The sequence below is a fragment of the Pseudophryne corroboree genome, unplaced genomic scaffold (genome assembly GCF_028390025.1).
Source record: "Pseudophryne corroboree isolate aPseCor3 unplaced genomic scaffold, aPseCor3.hap2 scaffold_237, whole genome shotgun sequence".
In the NCBI taxonomy this organism is placed as follows: Eukaryota; Metazoa; Chordata; class Amphibia; order Anura; family Myobatrachidae; genus Pseudophryne; species Pseudophryne corroboree.
Genome location: NW_026969024.1, coordinates 65377 through 81605, shown reverse-complemented (window position 1 = coordinate 81605; position 16229 = coordinate 65377). Strand labels below are relative to the sequence as shown.

At 50.1% G+C, this 16229-nt stretch overlaps 22 non-coding genes across 22 annotated transcripts; 2 read left to right on the top strand and 20 right to left on the bottom strand.

Annotated features, from left to right (window-relative positions):
• The first annotated feature begins 3436 nt into the window (after positions 1 to 3436).
• On the top strand, positions 3437 to 3600 carry LOC135010677 (U1 spliceosomal RNA). The gene has a single exon (XR_010209972.1). It is a non-coding gene; the product is annotated as a U1 spliceosomal RNA (small nuclear RNA).
• A 152-nt stretch (positions 3601 to 3752) lies between these two features.
• LOC135010733 (U1 spliceosomal RNA) lies at positions 3753 to 3915 on the top strand. The gene has a single exon (XR_010210026.1). It is a non-coding gene; the product is annotated as a U1 spliceosomal RNA (small nuclear RNA).
• Positions 3916 to 4739: 824 nt separating this feature from the next.
• Positions 4740 to 4902, bottom strand: LOC135010782 (U1 spliceosomal RNA). The gene has a single exon (XR_010210069.1). It is a non-coding gene; the product is annotated as a U1 spliceosomal RNA (small nuclear RNA).
• A 152-nt stretch (positions 4903 to 5054) lies between these two features.
• On the bottom strand, positions 5055 to 5218 carry LOC135010672 (U1 spliceosomal RNA). Its single transcript, XR_010209967.1, has one exon. It is a non-coding gene; the product is annotated as a U1 spliceosomal RNA (small nuclear RNA).
• A 674-nt stretch (positions 5219 to 5892) lies between these two features.
• On the bottom strand, positions 5893 to 6053 carry LOC135010851 (U1 spliceosomal RNA). Its single transcript, XR_010210132.1, has one exon. It is a non-coding gene; the product is annotated as a U1 spliceosomal RNA (small nuclear RNA).
• A 152-nt stretch (positions 6054 to 6205) lies between these two features.
• LOC135010963 (U1 spliceosomal RNA) lies at positions 6206 to 6369 on the bottom strand. Its single transcript, XR_010210230.1, has one exon. It is a non-coding gene; the product is annotated as a U1 spliceosomal RNA (small nuclear RNA).
• A 674-nt stretch (positions 6370 to 7043) lies between these two features.
• LOC135010771 (U1 spliceosomal RNA) lies at positions 7044 to 7206 on the bottom strand. The gene has a single exon (XR_010210063.1). It is a non-coding gene; the product is annotated as a U1 spliceosomal RNA (small nuclear RNA).
• Positions 7207 to 7358: 152 nt separating this feature from the next.
• On the bottom strand, positions 7359 to 7522 carry LOC135010641 (U1 spliceosomal RNA). Its single transcript, XR_010209936.1, has one exon. It is a non-coding gene; the product is annotated as a U1 spliceosomal RNA (small nuclear RNA).
• Positions 7523 to 8196: 674 nt separating this feature from the next.
• LOC135010754 (U1 spliceosomal RNA) lies at positions 8197 to 8359 on the bottom strand. The gene has a single exon (XR_010210047.1). It is a non-coding gene; the product is annotated as a U1 spliceosomal RNA (small nuclear RNA).
• Positions 8360 to 8512: 153 nt separating this feature from the next.
• Positions 8513 to 8675, bottom strand: LOC135010704 (U1 spliceosomal RNA). Its single transcript, XR_010209999.1, has one exon. It is a non-coding gene; the product is annotated as a U1 spliceosomal RNA (small nuclear RNA).
• A 674-nt stretch (positions 8676 to 9349) lies between these two features.
• On the bottom strand, positions 9350 to 9512 carry LOC135010767 (U1 spliceosomal RNA). Its single transcript, XR_010210060.1, has one exon. It is a non-coding gene; the product is annotated as a U1 spliceosomal RNA (small nuclear RNA).
• Positions 9513 to 9664: 152 nt separating this feature from the next.
• On the bottom strand, positions 9665 to 9828 carry LOC135010660 (U1 spliceosomal RNA). Its single transcript, XR_010209955.1, has one exon. It is a non-coding gene; the product is annotated as a U1 spliceosomal RNA (small nuclear RNA).
• Positions 9829 to 10502: 674 nt separating this feature from the next.
• LOC135010781 (U1 spliceosomal RNA) lies at positions 10503 to 10665 on the bottom strand. The gene has a single exon (XR_010210068.1). It is a non-coding gene; the product is annotated as a U1 spliceosomal RNA (small nuclear RNA).
• A 152-nt stretch (positions 10666 to 10817) lies between these two features.
• On the bottom strand, positions 10818 to 10981 carry LOC135010659 (U1 spliceosomal RNA). Its single transcript, XR_010209954.1, has one exon. It is a non-coding gene; the product is annotated as a U1 spliceosomal RNA (small nuclear RNA).
• Positions 10982 to 11655: 674 nt separating this feature from the next.
• LOC135010732 (U1 spliceosomal RNA) lies at positions 11656 to 11818 on the bottom strand. Its single transcript, XR_010210025.1, has one exon. It is a non-coding gene; the product is annotated as a U1 spliceosomal RNA (small nuclear RNA).
• A 152-nt stretch (positions 11819 to 11970) lies between these two features.
• LOC135010628 (U1 spliceosomal RNA) lies at positions 11971 to 12134 on the bottom strand. Its single transcript, XR_010209923.1, has one exon. It is a non-coding gene; the product is annotated as a U1 spliceosomal RNA (small nuclear RNA).
• A 674-nt stretch (positions 12135 to 12808) lies between these two features.
• On the bottom strand, positions 12809 to 12971 carry LOC135010740 (U1 spliceosomal RNA). Its single transcript, XR_010210033.1, has one exon. It is a non-coding gene; the product is annotated as a U1 spliceosomal RNA (small nuclear RNA).
• Positions 12972 to 13123: 152 nt separating this feature from the next.
• Positions 13124 to 13288, bottom strand: LOC135010760 (U1 spliceosomal RNA). The gene has a single exon (XR_010210053.1). It is a non-coding gene; the product is annotated as a U1 spliceosomal RNA (small nuclear RNA).
• Positions 13289 to 13959: 671 nt separating this feature from the next.
• Positions 13960 to 14122, bottom strand: LOC135010805 (U1 spliceosomal RNA). Its single transcript, XR_010210092.1, has one exon. It is a non-coding gene; the product is annotated as a U1 spliceosomal RNA (small nuclear RNA).
• A 152-nt stretch (positions 14123 to 14274) lies between these two features.
• LOC135010959 (U1 spliceosomal RNA) lies at positions 14275 to 14438 on the bottom strand. Its single transcript, XR_010210226.1, has one exon. It is a non-coding gene; the product is annotated as a U1 spliceosomal RNA (small nuclear RNA).
• Positions 14439 to 15109: 671 nt separating this feature from the next.
• LOC135010730 (U1 spliceosomal RNA) lies at positions 15110 to 15272 on the bottom strand. Its single transcript, XR_010210024.1, has one exon. It is a non-coding gene; the product is annotated as a U1 spliceosomal RNA (small nuclear RNA).
• Positions 15273 to 15424: 152 nt separating this feature from the next.
• On the bottom strand, positions 15425 to 15590 carry LOC135010728 (U1 spliceosomal RNA). Its single transcript, XR_010210022.1, has one exon. It is a non-coding gene; the product is annotated as a U1 spliceosomal RNA (small nuclear RNA).
• Between the last annotated feature and the right edge of the window lie 639 nt (positions 15591 to 16229).

Genomic DNA, 16229 nt, shown 5'->3' with positions numbered 1-16229 from the left:
TCAACTGAGGCAGCACAAGGGAACTCTCATCTGGGGACAACAACTGCAGGGAGAACACATATTTTCAGATGAACATGGGAGGGCAGAAGGCTGCCTAATACTGAAGCACCCCCAAACAACAAACCAAATGCAACAACTAGTGCAAGCATTCCTGGGGGAAGGCCTGCAGCAGATGGATTTGCATATGGCGATGTCATCCAAGCAGTGGGTCAAAGTTGGCTTCAACCCTCGTCTGCATATGAAAAGAGAAAAGGGGCGTGCAGGGCATGGCGGCCTTTTGCGGCACTTGGATGACACCTAGTTCACATTTCTTGCAGCAGCTGGGCACTGTAACAGCTCCAGAGCTGCTCTGTAAGGCAAGTAAAAGGGTGTGGGCCCTGCAGCACTACCTGTAGTTCGCATTGTGCGAGACCCCTAGTTCGCATTAAACACCCCCACCCTCCTTCGGTGTGGGGCTCATGTTGGCCATGCCCCAGCCCCTGAAGCATTCACGCTGATTTCTTGCAGCAGCTGGGCACTGTAACAGCTCAAGAGCTGCTCTGTAAGGCAAGTAAAAGGGTGTGGGCCCTGCAGCACTACCTGTAGTTTGCATTGTGCTTTGGAAGGCACAAAGTAAGCAGACGGGAAGAGAAGTCAGGATAGTGCACAAGGGTATAGACGGGAGGGGCTCAAGAAAAAAGAAGTGGAAACAGACAGCAAACTAGGCTTCCAATGCACAATGCAAACTACAGGTAGTGCTGCAGGGCCCACACCCTTTTACTTGCCTTACAGAGCAGCTCTGGAGCTGTTTAATCACTCAATTGGATTTTTCTGCCAGCATAATTTTTCTCTTACGTCCTAGAGGATGCTGGGGACTCCGTAAGGACCATGGGGGATAGACGGGCTCCGCAGGAGACATGGGCACTTTAAGAAAGACTTTAGATCTGGGTGTGCACTGGCTCCTCCCTCTATGCCCCTCCTCCAGACCTCAGTTTACTACTGTGCCCAGAGGAGACTGGGTGCTTTTCAGGGAGCTCTCCTGAGTTTCCTGACAGAAAGTATATTTGTTAGATTTTTTTATTTTCAGGGAGCCTGCTGGCAACAGACTCCCTGCATCGAGGGGCGGAGGGGAGAGATGCACACCTACTTCTGTGAGTTGATAGGCTCTGCTTCTTAGGCTACTGTACAGCATTAGCTCCAGAGGGATCGGTACGCAGGTCTCACCCTCGCCGTCCGTCCCAGCGCCGCGCCGCCGTCCCCCTCGCAGAGCCGGAAGATAGAAGCCGGGTGAGTATGAGAAGAAAAGAAGACTTCAGAGGCGGCGGAAGACTTCATGATCTTCACTGAGGTAACGCACAGCAGTAAAGCTGTGCTCCATTGCTCCCATACACCTCTCACACGGCAGTCAGTGTAAGGGTGAAGGGCGCAGGGGGGACGCCCTGGGCAGCAATATAGACCTCTCTTTGGCAAAATAAATATATATGCAGCTAGGCACTGTATATATATATAAGAGCCCCCGCCTTTTTTTTACTATATTTGAGCGGGACAGAAGCCCGTCGCTGAGGGGGTGGGGCTTCTCCCTCAGCACTCACCAGCGCCATTTTCTCCACAGCACCGCTGAGGGGAAGCTCCACGGACTCTCCCCTGCTTATACCACGGTAGAAAGAGGGTCTTAAAGAAGAGGGGGGCACATAATTAGGCGCATATATATATGGAAATACAGCGCTACTGGGTAAACATAAAATTATTGTGTTTTTTTCCTGGGTCATATAGCGCTGGGGTGTGTGCTGGCATACTCTCTCTCTCTGTCTCTCCAAAGGGCCTTGTTGGGGAACTGTCCTCAGATAAGAGGATTCCCTGAGTGTATGGTGTGTCGGTACACGTGTGTCGACATGTCTGAGGTAGAAGGCTCTCCTAGAGAGGAGCAGGAGCAAATTAATGTGGTGTCTCCATCGACAACGCCGACACCTGACTGGATGGATATGTGGAATGTTTTAAGTGCTAATGTAAACTTATTACACAAGAGATTAGACAAAGCTGAAGCTAGGGAACAGTCAGGGAGTCAACCCATGCCTGTCCCTATGTCGCAGGTACCTTCGGGGTCTCAAAAGCGCCCACTATCCCAAATAGTTGACACAGATACCGACACGGATTCTGACTCCAGTGTCGACTACGATGATGCAAAGTTACAGCCAAAATTGGCTAAATGTATTCGATATATGATTATTGCACTAAAAGATGTTTTGCACATCACAGAGTCCCCTGTCCCTGACACGAGGGTACACATGTATAAGGGAAAGAAACCTGAGATAACCTTTCCCCCCTCACATGAGTTGAACGAATTATGTGAAAAAGCTTGGGAATCTCCAGACAAAAAGCTGCAGATTCCCAAAAGGATTCTTATGGCGTATCCTTTCCCGCCAATGGACAGGATACGGTGGGAATCCTCCCCTAGGGTGGATAAAGCATTGACACGCTTATCCAAAAAGGTAGCGCTGCCATCCCAGGATACGGCTACCATCAGGGACCCTGCTGACCGCAAGCAGGAGGTTACCCTAAAGTCCATTTACACACATTCTGGTACCTTACTCAGACCGGCAATTGCGTCGGCCGGGGTTGTAGCGCGGTGGCAGCGGAATTGCAGACCCGTCCTCAATTCCTGCTAAAAGTGGAATCATCCTTTCATATGAACCAACCTATTGTGATGCCTGTGGCTACGCGTGACTTGGAGGATTCCGAGTCCCTTGATGTGGTCAGGGCTTTGAAAATTTACGTGGCCAGAACGGCTAGAGTCAGAAAAACAGAAGCACTGTTTGTCCTGTATGCAGCCAACAAGATTGGCACCCCTGCTTCAAAGCAGACTATTGCTCTCTGGATCTGTAACACGATTCAGCAGGCGCATTCTATGGCGGCAAATCCATCTGCGAACTACAGGTAGTGCTGCAGGGCCCACACCCTTTTACTTGCCTTACAGAGCAGCTCTGGAGCTGTTACAGTGCCCAGCTGCTGCAAGAATTCAGCTTGAATGCTTCAGGGGCTGGGGCATAGCCAACATGAGCCCCACACCAAAGGAGGGTGGAGGTGTTTAATGCAAACTAGGGGTCAGCCAAGCGCCGCAAAAGGCCACCATGCCCTGCATGCCCCTTTTCTCTTTTCATATGCAGACGAGGGTTGAAGCCAACTTTGACCAACTGCTTGGATGACATCACCATATGCAAATCCATCTGCGGCAGGCCTTCCCCCAGGAATGCTTGCACTAGTTGTTGCATTTGGTTTGTTGTTTGGGGGTGCTTCAGTATTAGGCAGCCTTCTGCCCTCCCATGTTCATCTGAAAATATATGTTCTCCCTGCAGTTGTTGTCCCAAGATGAGAGTTCCCTTGTGCTGCCTCAGTTGAATCTCCTTTACTTGACAGAGATGTGCATGAGCAGCGGCCCTCCCCAGCCCTATTCCAAATCATACTTATTTTGCATAGGAGATACCATGGTCATGAAGATTTTTCTCCCAGGGTGAGGTTCATTCATTGCATTTTGGGTATGCTGACCCCTGTGATTTCCCCAAATGTGGGAAACTCGACTGCATTATTTGTGGTAGTGGGAGGCTGTGTTTGTGATTTCTTCTGGTCAGCTCTGGTAAAAGTCAGATTTCTTTGTTTCAGATTTTCCTTTAGCCTTGTTCTTCTTTCGAGAGTTCCCTTGTGCTGCCTCAGTTGGATCTCCTTCACTTAACAGGGGGGTGCCCGAGCAGCGACCCTCCCCAGCTCTAGCCCAACTCCTACTTACCTGCCAGGTGAGATACTATGATCATGAAGGTGCTTCTCCCAGGGCAAGGCTCACCCATTGCACTCTGGGTGTGCTGCCCCTGCGATTTCCCCAAATGTGGGAAACTTGACTGCATAATTTGTGTTTCCCCTGGTCGGCTCTCGTATAATTCAGATCTCTTTGTCTCAGATCTCTCTCCAGCCTAGTTTGCTGTCTGTTTCCACTTCTCTTTTCTTCAGCCGCTCCCTTCTATACCCTTGTGCACTATCCTGACTTCTCCTCCCGTCTGCTTACTTTGTGCCTTCCAATGCACAATGCAAACTACAGGTAGTGCTGCAGGGCCCACACCCTTTTACTTGCCTTACAGAGCGTCTCTGGAGCTGTTACAGTGCCCAGCTGCTGCAAGAAATCTGCTTGAATGCTTCAGGGGATGGGACATGGCCAACATGAGCCCCACACCAAAGGAGGGTGGAGCAGAAGGCTGCCTAATACTGAAGCACCCCCAAACAACAAACCAAATGCAACAACTAGTGCAAGCATTCCTGGGGGAAGGCCTGCCGCAGATGGATTTGTGGTGATGTCATCCAAGCAGTTGGTCAAAGGTGGCTTCAACCCTCGTCTGCATATGAAAACAGAAAAGGGGCGTGCAGGGCATGGTGGCCTTTTGCGGCGCTTGACTGACCCCTAGTTTGCATTAAACACCTCCACCCTCCTTCGGTGTGGGGCTCATGTTGGCTATGCCCCAGCCCCTGAAGCATTCAAGCTGATTTCTTGCAGCAGCTGGCCACTGTAACAGCTCCAGAGCTGCTCTGTAAGGCAAGTAAAAGGGTGTGGGCCCTGCAGCACTACCTGTAGTTTGCATTGTGCATTGGAAGGCACAAAGTAAGCAGACGGGAGGAGAAGTCAGGATAGTGCACAAGGGTATAGAAGGGAGCGGCTGAAGAAAAGAGAAGTGGAAACAGACAGCAAACTAGGCTGGAGAGAGACCTGAGACAAAGAGATCTGAATTATACGAGAGCCGACCAGGGGAAACACAAATTATGCAGTCAAGTTTCCCACATTTGGGGAAATCGCAGGAGCAGCACACCCAGAGTACAATGGGTGAGCCTTGCCCTGGGAGAAGCACCTTCATGATCATAGTATCTCACCTGGCAGGTAAGTAGGAGTTGGGCTAGAGCTGGGGAGGGTCGCTGCTCGGGTACCCCCCTGTAAAGTGAAGGAGATCCAACTGAGGCAGCACAAGGGAACTCTCGAAAGAAGAACAAGGCTAAAGGAAAATCTGAGACAAAGAAATCTGACTTTTACCAGAGCTGACCAGAAGAAATCACAAACACAGCCTCCCACTACCACAAATAATGCAGTCAAGTTTCCCACATTTGGGGAAATCACAGGGGTCAGCATACCCAAAATGCAATGAATAAACCTCACCCTGGGAGAAAAATCTTCATGACCATGGTATCTCCTATGCAAAATAAGTATGATTTGGAATAGGGCTGGGGAGGGCCGCTGCTCATGCACATCTCTGTCAAGTAAAGGAGATTTAACTGAGGCAACACAAGGGAACTCTCATCTGGGGACAACAACTGCAGGGAGAACATATATTTTCAGATGAACATGGGAGGGCAGAAGGCTGCCTAATACTGAAGCACCCCCAAACAACAAACCAAATGCAACAACTAGTGCAAGCATTCCTGGGGGAAGGCCTGCCGCAGATGGATTTGCATATGGTGATGTCATCCAAGCAGTGGGTCAAAGTTGGCTTCAACCCTCGTCTGCATATGAAAAGAGAAAAGGGGCGTGCAGGGCATGGTGGCCTTTTGCGGCGCTTGGCTGACCCCTAGTTTGCATTAAACACCTCCACCCTCCTTTGGTGTGGGGCTCATGTTGGCTATGCCCCAGCCCCTGAAGCATTCAAGCTGATTTCTTGCAGCAGCTGGGCACTGTAACAGCTCCAGAGCTGCTCTGTAAGGCAAGTAAAAGGGTGTGGGCCCTGCAGCACTACCTGTAGTTCGCATTGTGCGTTGGAAGGCACAAAGTAAGCAGACAGGAGGAGAAGTCAGGATAGTGCGCAAGGGCATAGAAGGGAGCGGCTCAAGAAAAGAGAAGTGGAAACAGACAGCAAACTAGGCTGGAGAGAGACCTGAGACAAAGAGATCTGAATTATACGAGAGCCGACCAGGGGAAACACAAATTATGCAGTCAAGTTTCCCACATTTGGGGAAATCGCAGGAGCAGCACACCCAGAGCAATGGGTGAGCCTTGCCCTGGGAGAAGCACCTTCATGATCATAGTATCTCACCTGGCAGGTAAGTAGGAGTTGGGCTAGAGCTGGGGAGGGTCGCTGCTCGGGTACCCCCCTGTAAAGTGAAGGAGATCCAACTGAGGCAGCACAAGGGAACTCTCGAAAGAAGAACAAGGCTAGAGGAAAATCTGAGACAAAGAAATCTGACTTTTACCAGAGCTGACCAGAGGAAAGCACAAACACAGTCCCCCACTACCACAAATAATGCAGTCAAGTTTCCCACATTTGGGGAAATCACAGGGGTCAGCATACCCAAAATGCAATGAATGAACCTCACCCTGGGAGAACAATCTTCATGACCATGGTATCTCCTATGCAAAATAAGTATGATTTGGAATAGGGCTGGGGAGGGCCGCTGCTCATGCACATCTCTGTCAAGTAAAGGAGATTCAACTGAGGCAGCACAAGGGAACTCTCATCTGGGGACAACAACTGCAGGGAGAACACATATTTTCAGATGAACATGGGAGGGCAGAAGGCTGCCTAATACTGAAGCACCCCCAAACAACAAACCAAATGCAACAACTAGTGCAAGCATTCCTGGGGGAAGTTCTGCAGAAGACGGATTTGCATACGGTGATGTCATCCAAGCAGTGGGTCAAAGTTGGCTTCAACCCTCATCTGCATATGAAAAGAGAAAAGGGGCGTGCAGGGCATGGCGGCCTTTTGCGGTGCTTGGATGACCCCTAGTTCGCATTAAACACCTCCACCCTCCTTTGGTGTGGGGCTCATGTTGGCCATGCCCCATCCCCTGAAGCATTCAAGCAGATTTCTTGCAGCAGCTGGGCACTGTAACAGCTCCAGAGCTGCTCTGTAAGGCAAGTAAAAGGGTGTGGGCCCTGCAGCACTACCTGTAGTTTGCATTGTGCATTGGAAGGCACAAAGTAAGCAGACGGGAGGAGAAGTCAGGATAGTGCACAAGGGTATAGAAGGGAGCGGCTGAAGAAAAGAGAAGTGGAAACAGACAGCAAACTAGGCTGGAGAGAGACCTGAGACAAAGAGATCTGAATTATACGAGAGCCGACCAGGGGAAACACAAATTATGCAGTCAAGTTTCCCACATTTGGGGAAATCGCAGGGGCAGCACACCCAGAGTGCAATGGGTGAGCCTTGCCCTGGGAGAAGCACCATCATGATCATAGTATCTCACCTGGCAGGTAAGTAGGAGTTGGGCTAGAGCTGGGGAGGGTCTCTGCTCGGGCACCCCCCTGTCAAGTGAAGGAGATCCAACTGAGGCAGCACAAGGGAACTCTCAAAAGAAGAACAAGGCTAGAGGAAGATCTGAAACAAAGAAATCTGACTTTTACCAGAGCTGACCAGAGGAAAACACAAACACAGTCCCCCACTACCACAAATAAAGCAGTCGAGTTTCCCACATTTGGGGAAATCACAGGGGTCAGCATACCCAGAATGCAATGAATGAACCTCACCCTGGGAGAATAATCTTCATGACCATGGTATCTCCTATGCAAAATAAGTATGATTTGGGATAGAGCTGGGGTGGGCCGCTGCTCAGGCACATCTCTGTCAAGTTAAGGAGATTCAACTGAGGCAGCACAAGGGAACTCTCATCTGGGGACAACAACTGCAGGGAGAACACATATTTTCAGATGAACATGGGAGGGCAGAAGGCTGCCTAATACTGAAGCACCCCCAAACAACAAACCAAATGCAACAACTAGTGCAAGCATTCCTGGGGGAAGGCCTGCCGCAGATGGATTTGCATATGGTGATGTCATCCAAGCAGTGGGTCAAAGTTGGCTTCAACCCTCGTCTGCATATGAAAACAGAAAAGGGGCGTGCAGGGCATGGTGGCCTTTTGCGGCGCTTGTCTGACCCCTAGTTTGCATTAAACACCTCCACCCTCCTTCGGTGTGGGGCTCATGTTGGCTATGCCCCAGCCCCTGAAGCATTCAAGCTGATTTCTTGCAGCAGCTGGGCACTGTAACAGCTCCAGAGCTGCTCTGTAAGGCAAGTAAAAGGGTGTGGGCCCTGCAGCACTACCTGTAGTTTGCATTGTGCATTGGAAGGCACAAAGTAAGCAGACGGGAGGAGAAGTCAGGATAGTGCACAAGAGTATAGAAGGGAGCGGCTGAAGAAAAGAGAAGTGGAAACAGACAGCAAACTAGGCTGGAGAGAGACCTGAGACAGAGAGATCTGAATTATACGAGAGCCGACCAGGGGAAACACAAATTATGCAGTCAAGTTTCCCACATTTGGGGAAATTGCAGGAGCAGCACACCCAGAGTACAATGGGTGAGCCTTGCCCAGGGAGAAGCACCTTCATGATCATAGTATCTCACCTGGCAGGTAAGTAGGAGTTGGGCTAGAGCTGGGGAGGGTCGCTGCTCGGGTACCCCCCTGTAAAGTGAAGGAGATCCAACTGAGGCAGCACAAGGGAACTCTCGAAAGAAGAACAAGGCTAAAGGAAAATGTGAGACAAAGAAATCTGACTTTTACCAGAGCTGACCATAGGAAAGCACAAACACAGTCTCCCAATACCACAAATAATGCAGTCAAGTTTCCCACATTTGGGGAAATCACAGGGGTCAGCATACCCAAAATGCAATGAATGAACCTCACCCTGGGAGAAAAATCTTCATGACCATGGTATCTCCTATGCAAAATAAGCATGATTTGGAATAGGGCTGGGGAGGGCCGCTGCTCATGCACATCTCTGTCAAGTAAAGGAGATTCAACTGAGGCAGCACAAGGGAACTCTCATCTTGGGTCAACAACTGCAGGGAGAACACATATTTTCAGATGAACATGGGAGGGCAGAAGGCTGCCTAATACTGAAGCACCCCCAAACAACAAACCAAATGCAACAACTAGTGCAAGCATTCCTGGGGGAAGTTCTGCAGAAGACGGATTTGCATACGGTGATGTCATCCAAGCAGTGGGTCAAAGTTGGCTTCAACCCTCATCTGCATATGAAAAGAGAAAAGGGGCGTGCAGGGCATGGCGGCCTTTTGCGGTGCTTGGATGACCCGTAGTTCGCATTAAACACCTCCACCCTCCTTTGGTGTGGGGCTCATGTTGGCCATGCCCCATCCCCTGAAGCATTCAAGCTGATTTCTTGCAGCAGCTGGGCACTGTAACAGCTCCAGAGCTGCTCTGTAAGGCAAGTAAAAGGGTGTGGGCCCTGCAGCACTACCTGTAGTTTGCATTGTGCATTGGAAGGCACAAAGTAAGCAGACGGGAGGAGAAGTCAGGATAGTGCACAAGGGTATAGAAGGGAGCGGCTGAAGAAAAGAGAAGTGGAAACAGACAGCAAACTAGGCTGGAGAGAGACCTGAGACAAAGAGATCTGAATTATACGAGAGCCGACCAGGGGAAACACAAATTATGCAGTCAAGTTTCCCACATTTGGGGAAATTGCAGGAGCAGCACACCCAGAGTACAATGGGTGAGCCTTGCCCTGGGAGAAGCACCTTCATGATCATAGTATCTCACCTGGCAGGTAAGTAGGAGTTGGGCTAGAGCTGGGGAGGGTCGCTGCTCGGGTACCCCCCTGTAAAGTGAAGGAGATCCAACTGAGGCAGCACAAGGGAACTCTCGAAAGAAGAACAAGGCTAAAGGAAAATCTGAGACAAAGAAATCTTACTTTTACCAGAGCTGACCAGAGGAAAGCACAAACACAGTCTCCCACTACCACAAATAATGCAGTCAAGTTTCCCACATTTGGGGAAATCACAGGGGTCAGCATACCCAAAATGCAATGAATGAACCTCACCCTGGGAGAAAAATCTTCATGACCATGGTATCTCCTATGCAAAATAAGTATGATTTGGAATAGGGCTGGGGAGGGCCGCTGCTCATGCACATCTCTGTCAAGTAAAGGAGATTCAACTGAGGCAGCACAAGGGAACTCTCATCTTGGGACAACAACTGCAGGGAGAACACATATTTTCAGATGAACATGGGAGGGCAGAAGGCTGCCTAATACTGAAGCACCCCCAAACAACAAACCAAATGCAACAACTAGTGCAAGCATTCCTGGGGGAAGTTCTGCAGAAGACGGATTTGCATACGGTGATGTCATCCAAGCAGTGGGTCAAAGTTGGCTTCAACCCTCATCTGCATATGAAAAGAGAAAAGGGGCGTGCAGGGCATGGCGGCCTTTTGCGGTGCTTGGATGACCCCTAGTTCGCATTAAACACCTCCACCCTCCTTTGGTGTGGGGCTCATGTTGGCCATGCCCCATCCCCTGAAGCATTCAAGCTGATTTCTTGCAGCAGCTGGGCACTGTAACAGCTCCAGAGCTGCTCTGTAAGGCAAGTAAAAGGGTGTGGGCCCTGCAGCACTACCTGTAGTTTGCATTGTGCATTGGAAGGCACAAAGTAAGCAGACGGGAGGAGAAGTCAGGATAGTGCACAAGGGTATAGAAGGGAGCGGCTGAAGAAAAGAGAAGTGGAAACAGACAGCAAACTAGGCTGGAGAGAGACCTGTGACAAAGAGATCTGAATTATACGAGAGCCGACCAGGGGAAACACAAATTATGCAGTCAAGTTTCCCACATTTGGGGAAATCGCAGGAGCAGCACACCCAGAGTACAATGGGTGAGCCTTGCCCTGGGAGAAGCACCTTCATGATCATAGTATCTCACCTGGCAGGTAAGTAGGAGTTGGGCTAGAGCTGGGGAGGGTCGCTGCTCGGGTACCCCCCTGTAAAGTGAAGGAGATCCAACTGAGGCAGCACAAGGGAACTCTCGAAAGAAGAACAAGGCTAAAGGAAAATCTGAGACAAAGAAATCTGACTTTTACCAGAGCTGACCAGAGGAAAGCACAAACACAGTCTCCCACTACCACAAATAATGCAGTCAAGTTTCCCACATTTGGGGAAATCACAGGGGTCAGCATACCCAAAATGCAATGAATGAACCTCACCCTGGGAGAAAAATCTTCATGACCATGGTATCTCCTATGCAAAATAAGTATGATTTGGAATAGGGCTGGGGAGGGCCGCTGCTCATGCACATCTCTGTCAAGTAAAGGAGATTCAACTGAGGCAGCACAAGGGAACTTTCATCTGGGGACAACAACTGCAGGGAGAACACATATTTTCAGATGAACATGGGAGGGCAGAAGGCTGCCTAATACTGAAGCACCCCCAAACAACAAACCAAATGCAACAACTAGTCCAAGCATTCCTGGGGGAAGTTCTGCAGAAGACGGATTTGCATACGGTGATGTCATCCAAGCAGTGGGTCAAAGTTGGCTTCAACCCTCATCTGCATATGAAAAGAGAAAAGGGGCGTGCAGGGCATGGTGGCCTTTTGCGGTGCTTGGATGACCCCTAGTTCGCATTAAACACCTCCACCCTCCTTTGGTGTGGGGCTCATGTTGGCCATGCCCCATCCCCTGAAGCATTCAAGCTGATTTCTTGCAGCAGCTGGGCACTGTAACAGCTCCAGAGCTGCTCTGTAAGGCAAGTAAAAGGGTGTGGGCCCTGCAGCACTACCTGTAGTTTGCATTGTGCATTGGAAGGCACAAAGTAAGCAGATGGGAGGAGAAGTCAGGATAGTGCACAAGGGTATAGAAGGGAGCGGCTGAAGAAAAGAGAAGTGGAAACAGACAGCAAACTAGGCTGGAGAGAGACCTGAGACAAAGAGATCTGAATTATACGAGAGCCGACCAGGGGAAACACAAATTATGCAGTCAAGTTTCCCACATTTGGGGAAATCGCAGGGGCAGCACACCCAGAGTGCAATGGGTGAGCCTTGCCCTGGGAGAAGCACCTTCATGATCATAGTATCTCACCTGGCAGGTAAGTAGGAGTTGGGCTAGAGCTGGGGAAAGTCGCTGTTCGGGCACCCCCCTGTCAAGTGAAAGAGATCCAACTGAGGCAGCACAAGGGAACTCTCGAAAGAAGAACAAGGCTAGAGGAAGATCTGAGACAAAGAAATCTGACTTTTTCCAGAGCTGACCAGAGGAAAGCACAAACACAGTCCCCCACTACCACAAATAATGCAGTCGAGTTTCCCACATTTGGGGAAATCACAGGGGTCAGCATACCCAAAATGCAATGAATGAACCTCACCCTGGGAGAACAATCTTCATGACCATGGTATCTCCTATGCAAAATAAGTATGATTTGGGATAGGGCTGGGGAGGGCCGCTGCTCATGCACATCTCTGTCAAGTAAAGGAGATTCAACTGAGGCAGCACAAGGAAACTCTCATCTGGGGACAACAACTGCAGGGAGAACACATATTTTCAGATGAACATGGGAGGGCAGAAGGCTGCCTAATACTGAAGCACCCCCAAACAACAAACCAAATGCAACAACTAGTACAAGCATTCCTGGGGGAAGTTCTGCAGAAGACGGAATTGCATACGGTGATGTCATCCAAGCAGTGGGCCAAAGTTGGCTGGAACCCTCATCTGCATATGAAAAGAGAAAAGGGGTATGCAGGGCATGGCGGCCTTTTGCGGCGCTTGGATGACCCTTAGTTCGCATTAAACACCCCCACCCTCCTTCGGTGTGGGGCTCATGTTGGCCATGCCCCATCCCCTGAAGCATTCAAGCTGATTTCTTGCAGCAGCTTGGCACTGTAACAGCTCCAGAGCTTTTCTGTTAGGCAAGTAAAAGGGTGTGGGCCCTGCAGCACTACCTGTAGTTTGCATTGCGCATTGGAAGGCACAAAGTAAGCAGACAGGAGGAGAAGTCAGGATAGTGCACAAGGGTATAAAAGGGAGCGGCTCAAGAAAAGAGAAGTTGAAACAGACAGCAAACTAGGCTGGAGAGAGACCTGAGACAAAGAGATCTGAATTATACGAGACCTGACCAGGGGAAACACAAATTATGCAGTCAAGTTTCCCACATTTGGGGAAATCGCAGGGGCAGCACACCCAGAGTGCAATGGGTGAGCCTTGCCCTGGGAGAAGCACCTTCATGATCATAGTATCTCACCTGGCAGGTAAGTAGGAGTTGGGCTAGAGCTGGGGAGGGTCGCTGCTCGGGCACCCCCCTGTCAAGTGAAGGAGATCCAACTGAGGCAGCACAAGGAAACTCTCGAAAGAAGAACAAGGCTAGAGGAAGATCTGAGACAAAGAAATTTGACTTTTACCAGAGCTGACCAGAGGAAAACACAAACACAGTCCCCCACTACCAACAAATAAAGCAGTCGCGTTTCCCACATTTGGGGAAATCACAGGGGTCAGCATACCCAGAATGCAATGAATGAACCTCACCCTGGGAGAGTAATCTTCATGACCATGGTATCTCCTATGCAAAATAAGTATGATTTGGGATAGGGCTGGGGAGGGCCGCTGCTCATGCACATCTCTGTCAAGTAAAGGAGATTCAACTGAGGCAGCACAAGGGAACTCTCATCTGGGGACAACAACTGCAGGGAGAACACATATTTTCAGATGAACATGGGAGGGCAGAAGGCTGCCTAATACTGAAGCACCCCCAAACAACAAACCAAATGCAACAACTAGTGCAAGCATTCCTGGGGTAAGTTCTGCAGAAGACGGATTTGCATACGGTGATGTCATCCAAGCAGTGGGTCAAAGTTGGCTTCAACCCTCATCTGCATATGAAAAGAGAAAAGGGGCGTGCAGGGCATGGCGGCCTTTTGCGATGCTTGGATGACCCCTAGTTCGCATTAAACACCCCCACCCTCCTTTGGTGTGGGGCTCATGTTGGCCATGCCCCATCCCCTGAAGCATTCAAGCTGATTTATTGCAGCAGCTGGGCACTGTAACAGCTCCAGAGCTGCTCTGAACGGCAAGTAAAAGGGTGTGGGCCCTGCAGCACTACCTGTAGTTTGCATTGTGCATTGGAAGGCACAAAGTAAGCAGACGTGAGAAGTCAGGATAGTGCGCAAGGGCATAGAAGGGAGCGGCTGAAGAAAAGAGAAGTTGAAACAGACAGCAAACTAGGCTGGAGAGAGACCTGAGACAAAGAGATCTGAATTATACGAGAGCCGACCAGGGGAAACACAAATTATGCAGTCAAGTTTCCCACATTTGGGGAAATCGCAGGAGCAGCACACCCAGAGTGCAATGGGTGAGCCTTGCCCTGGGAGAAGCACCTTCCTGATTATAGTATCTCACCTGGCAGGTAAGTAGGAGTTGGGCTAGAGCTTGGGAGGGTCGCTGCTCGGGCACCCCCCTGTCAAGTGAAGGAGATCCAACTGAGGCAGCACAAGGAAACTCTCGAAAGAAGAACAAGGCTAGAGGAAGATCTGAGACAAAGAAATCTGACTTTTACCAGAGCTGACCAGAGGAAAGCACAAACACAGTCCCCCACTACCACAAATAATGCAGTCGAGTTTCCCAAATTTGGGGAAATCACAGGGGTCAGCATACCCAGAATGCAATGAATGAACCTCACCCTGGGAGAACAATCTTCATGACCATGGTATCTCCTATGCAAAATAAGTATGATTTGGGATAGGGCTGGGGAGGGCCGCTGCTCAGGCACATCTCTGTCAAGTAAAGGAGATTCAACTGAGGCAGCACAAGGGAACTCTCATCTGGGGACAACAACTGCAGGGAGAACACATATTTTCAGATGAACATGGGAGGACAGAAGGCTGCCTAATACTGAAGCACCCCCAAACAACAAACCAAATGCAACAACTAGTAAAAGCATTCCTGGGTGAAGGTCTGCAGAAGACGGATTTGCATACGGTGATGTCATCCAAGCAGTGGGCCAAAGTTGGCTGGAACCCTCATCTGCATATGAAAAGAGAAAAGGGTTATGCAGGGCATGGCGGCCTTTTGCGGCGCTTGGATGACCCCTAGTTCGCATTAAACACCTCCACCCTCCTTCGGTGTGGGGCTCATGTTGGCTATGCCCCAGCCCCTGAAGCATTCAAGCTGATTTCTTGCAGCAGCTGGGCACTGTAACAGCTCCAGAGCTGCTCTGTAAGGCAACTAAAAGGGTGTGGGCCCTGCAGCACTACCTGTAGTTCGCATTGTGCGTAGGAAGGCACAAAGTAAGCAGACGGGAGAAGTCAGGATAGTGCGCAAGGGCATAGAAGGGAGCGGCTCAAGAAAAGAGAAGTGGAAACAGACAGCAAACTAGGCTGGAGAGAGACCTGAGACAAAGAGATCTGAATTATACGAGAGCCGACCAGGGGAAACACAAATTATGCAGTCAAGTTTCCCACATTTGGGGAAATCGCAGGGGCAGCACACCCAGAGTGCAATGGGTGAGCCTTGCCCTGGGAGAAGCACCTTCATGATCATAGTATCTCACCTGGCAGGTAAGTAGGAGTTGGGCAAGAGCTGGGGAGGGTCGCTGCTCGGGCACCCCCCTGTCAAGTGAAGGAGATCCAACTGAGGCAGCACAAAGGAACTCTCGAAAGAAGAACAAGGCTAGAGGAAGATCTGAGACAAAGAAATCTGACTTTTACCAGAGCTGACCAGAAGAAAGCACAAACACAGTCCCCCCACTACCAACAAATAAAGCAGTCGCGTTTCCCACATTTGGGGAAATCACAGGGGTCAGCATACCCAGAATGCAATGAATGAACCTCACCCTGGGAGAGTAATCTTCATGACCATGGTATCTCCTATGCAAAATAAGTATGATTTGGGATAGGGCTGGGGAGGGCCGCTGCTCATGCACATCTCTGTCAAGTAAAGGAGATTCAACTGAGGCAGCACAAGGGAACTCTCATCTGGGGACAACAACTGCAGGGAGAACACATATTTTCAGATGAACATGGGAGGGCAGAAGGCTGCCTAATACTGAAGCACCCCCAAACAACAAACCAAATGCAACAACTAGTGCAAGCATTCCTGGGGGAAGGCCTGCAGCAGATGGATTTGCATACGGTGATGTCATCCAAGCAGTGGGTCAAAGTTGGCTTCAACCCTCGTCTGCATATGAAAAGAGAAAAGGGGCGTGCAGGGCATGGCGGCCTTTTGCGACGCTTGGATGACCCCTAGTTCGCATTAAACACCTCCACCCTCCTTCGGTGTGGGGCTCATGTTGGCTATGCCCCAGCCCCTGAAGCATTCAAGCTGATTTCTTGCAGCAGCTGGGCACTGTAACAGCTCCAGAGCTGCTCTGTACGGCAAGTAAAAGGGTGTGGGCCCTGCAGCACTACCTGTAGTTTGCATTGTGCATTGGAAGGCACAAAGAAAGCAGACAGGAGGAGAAGTCAGGATAGTGCACAAGGGTATAAAAGGTAGGGGCTCATGAAAAAAGAAGTGGAAACAGACA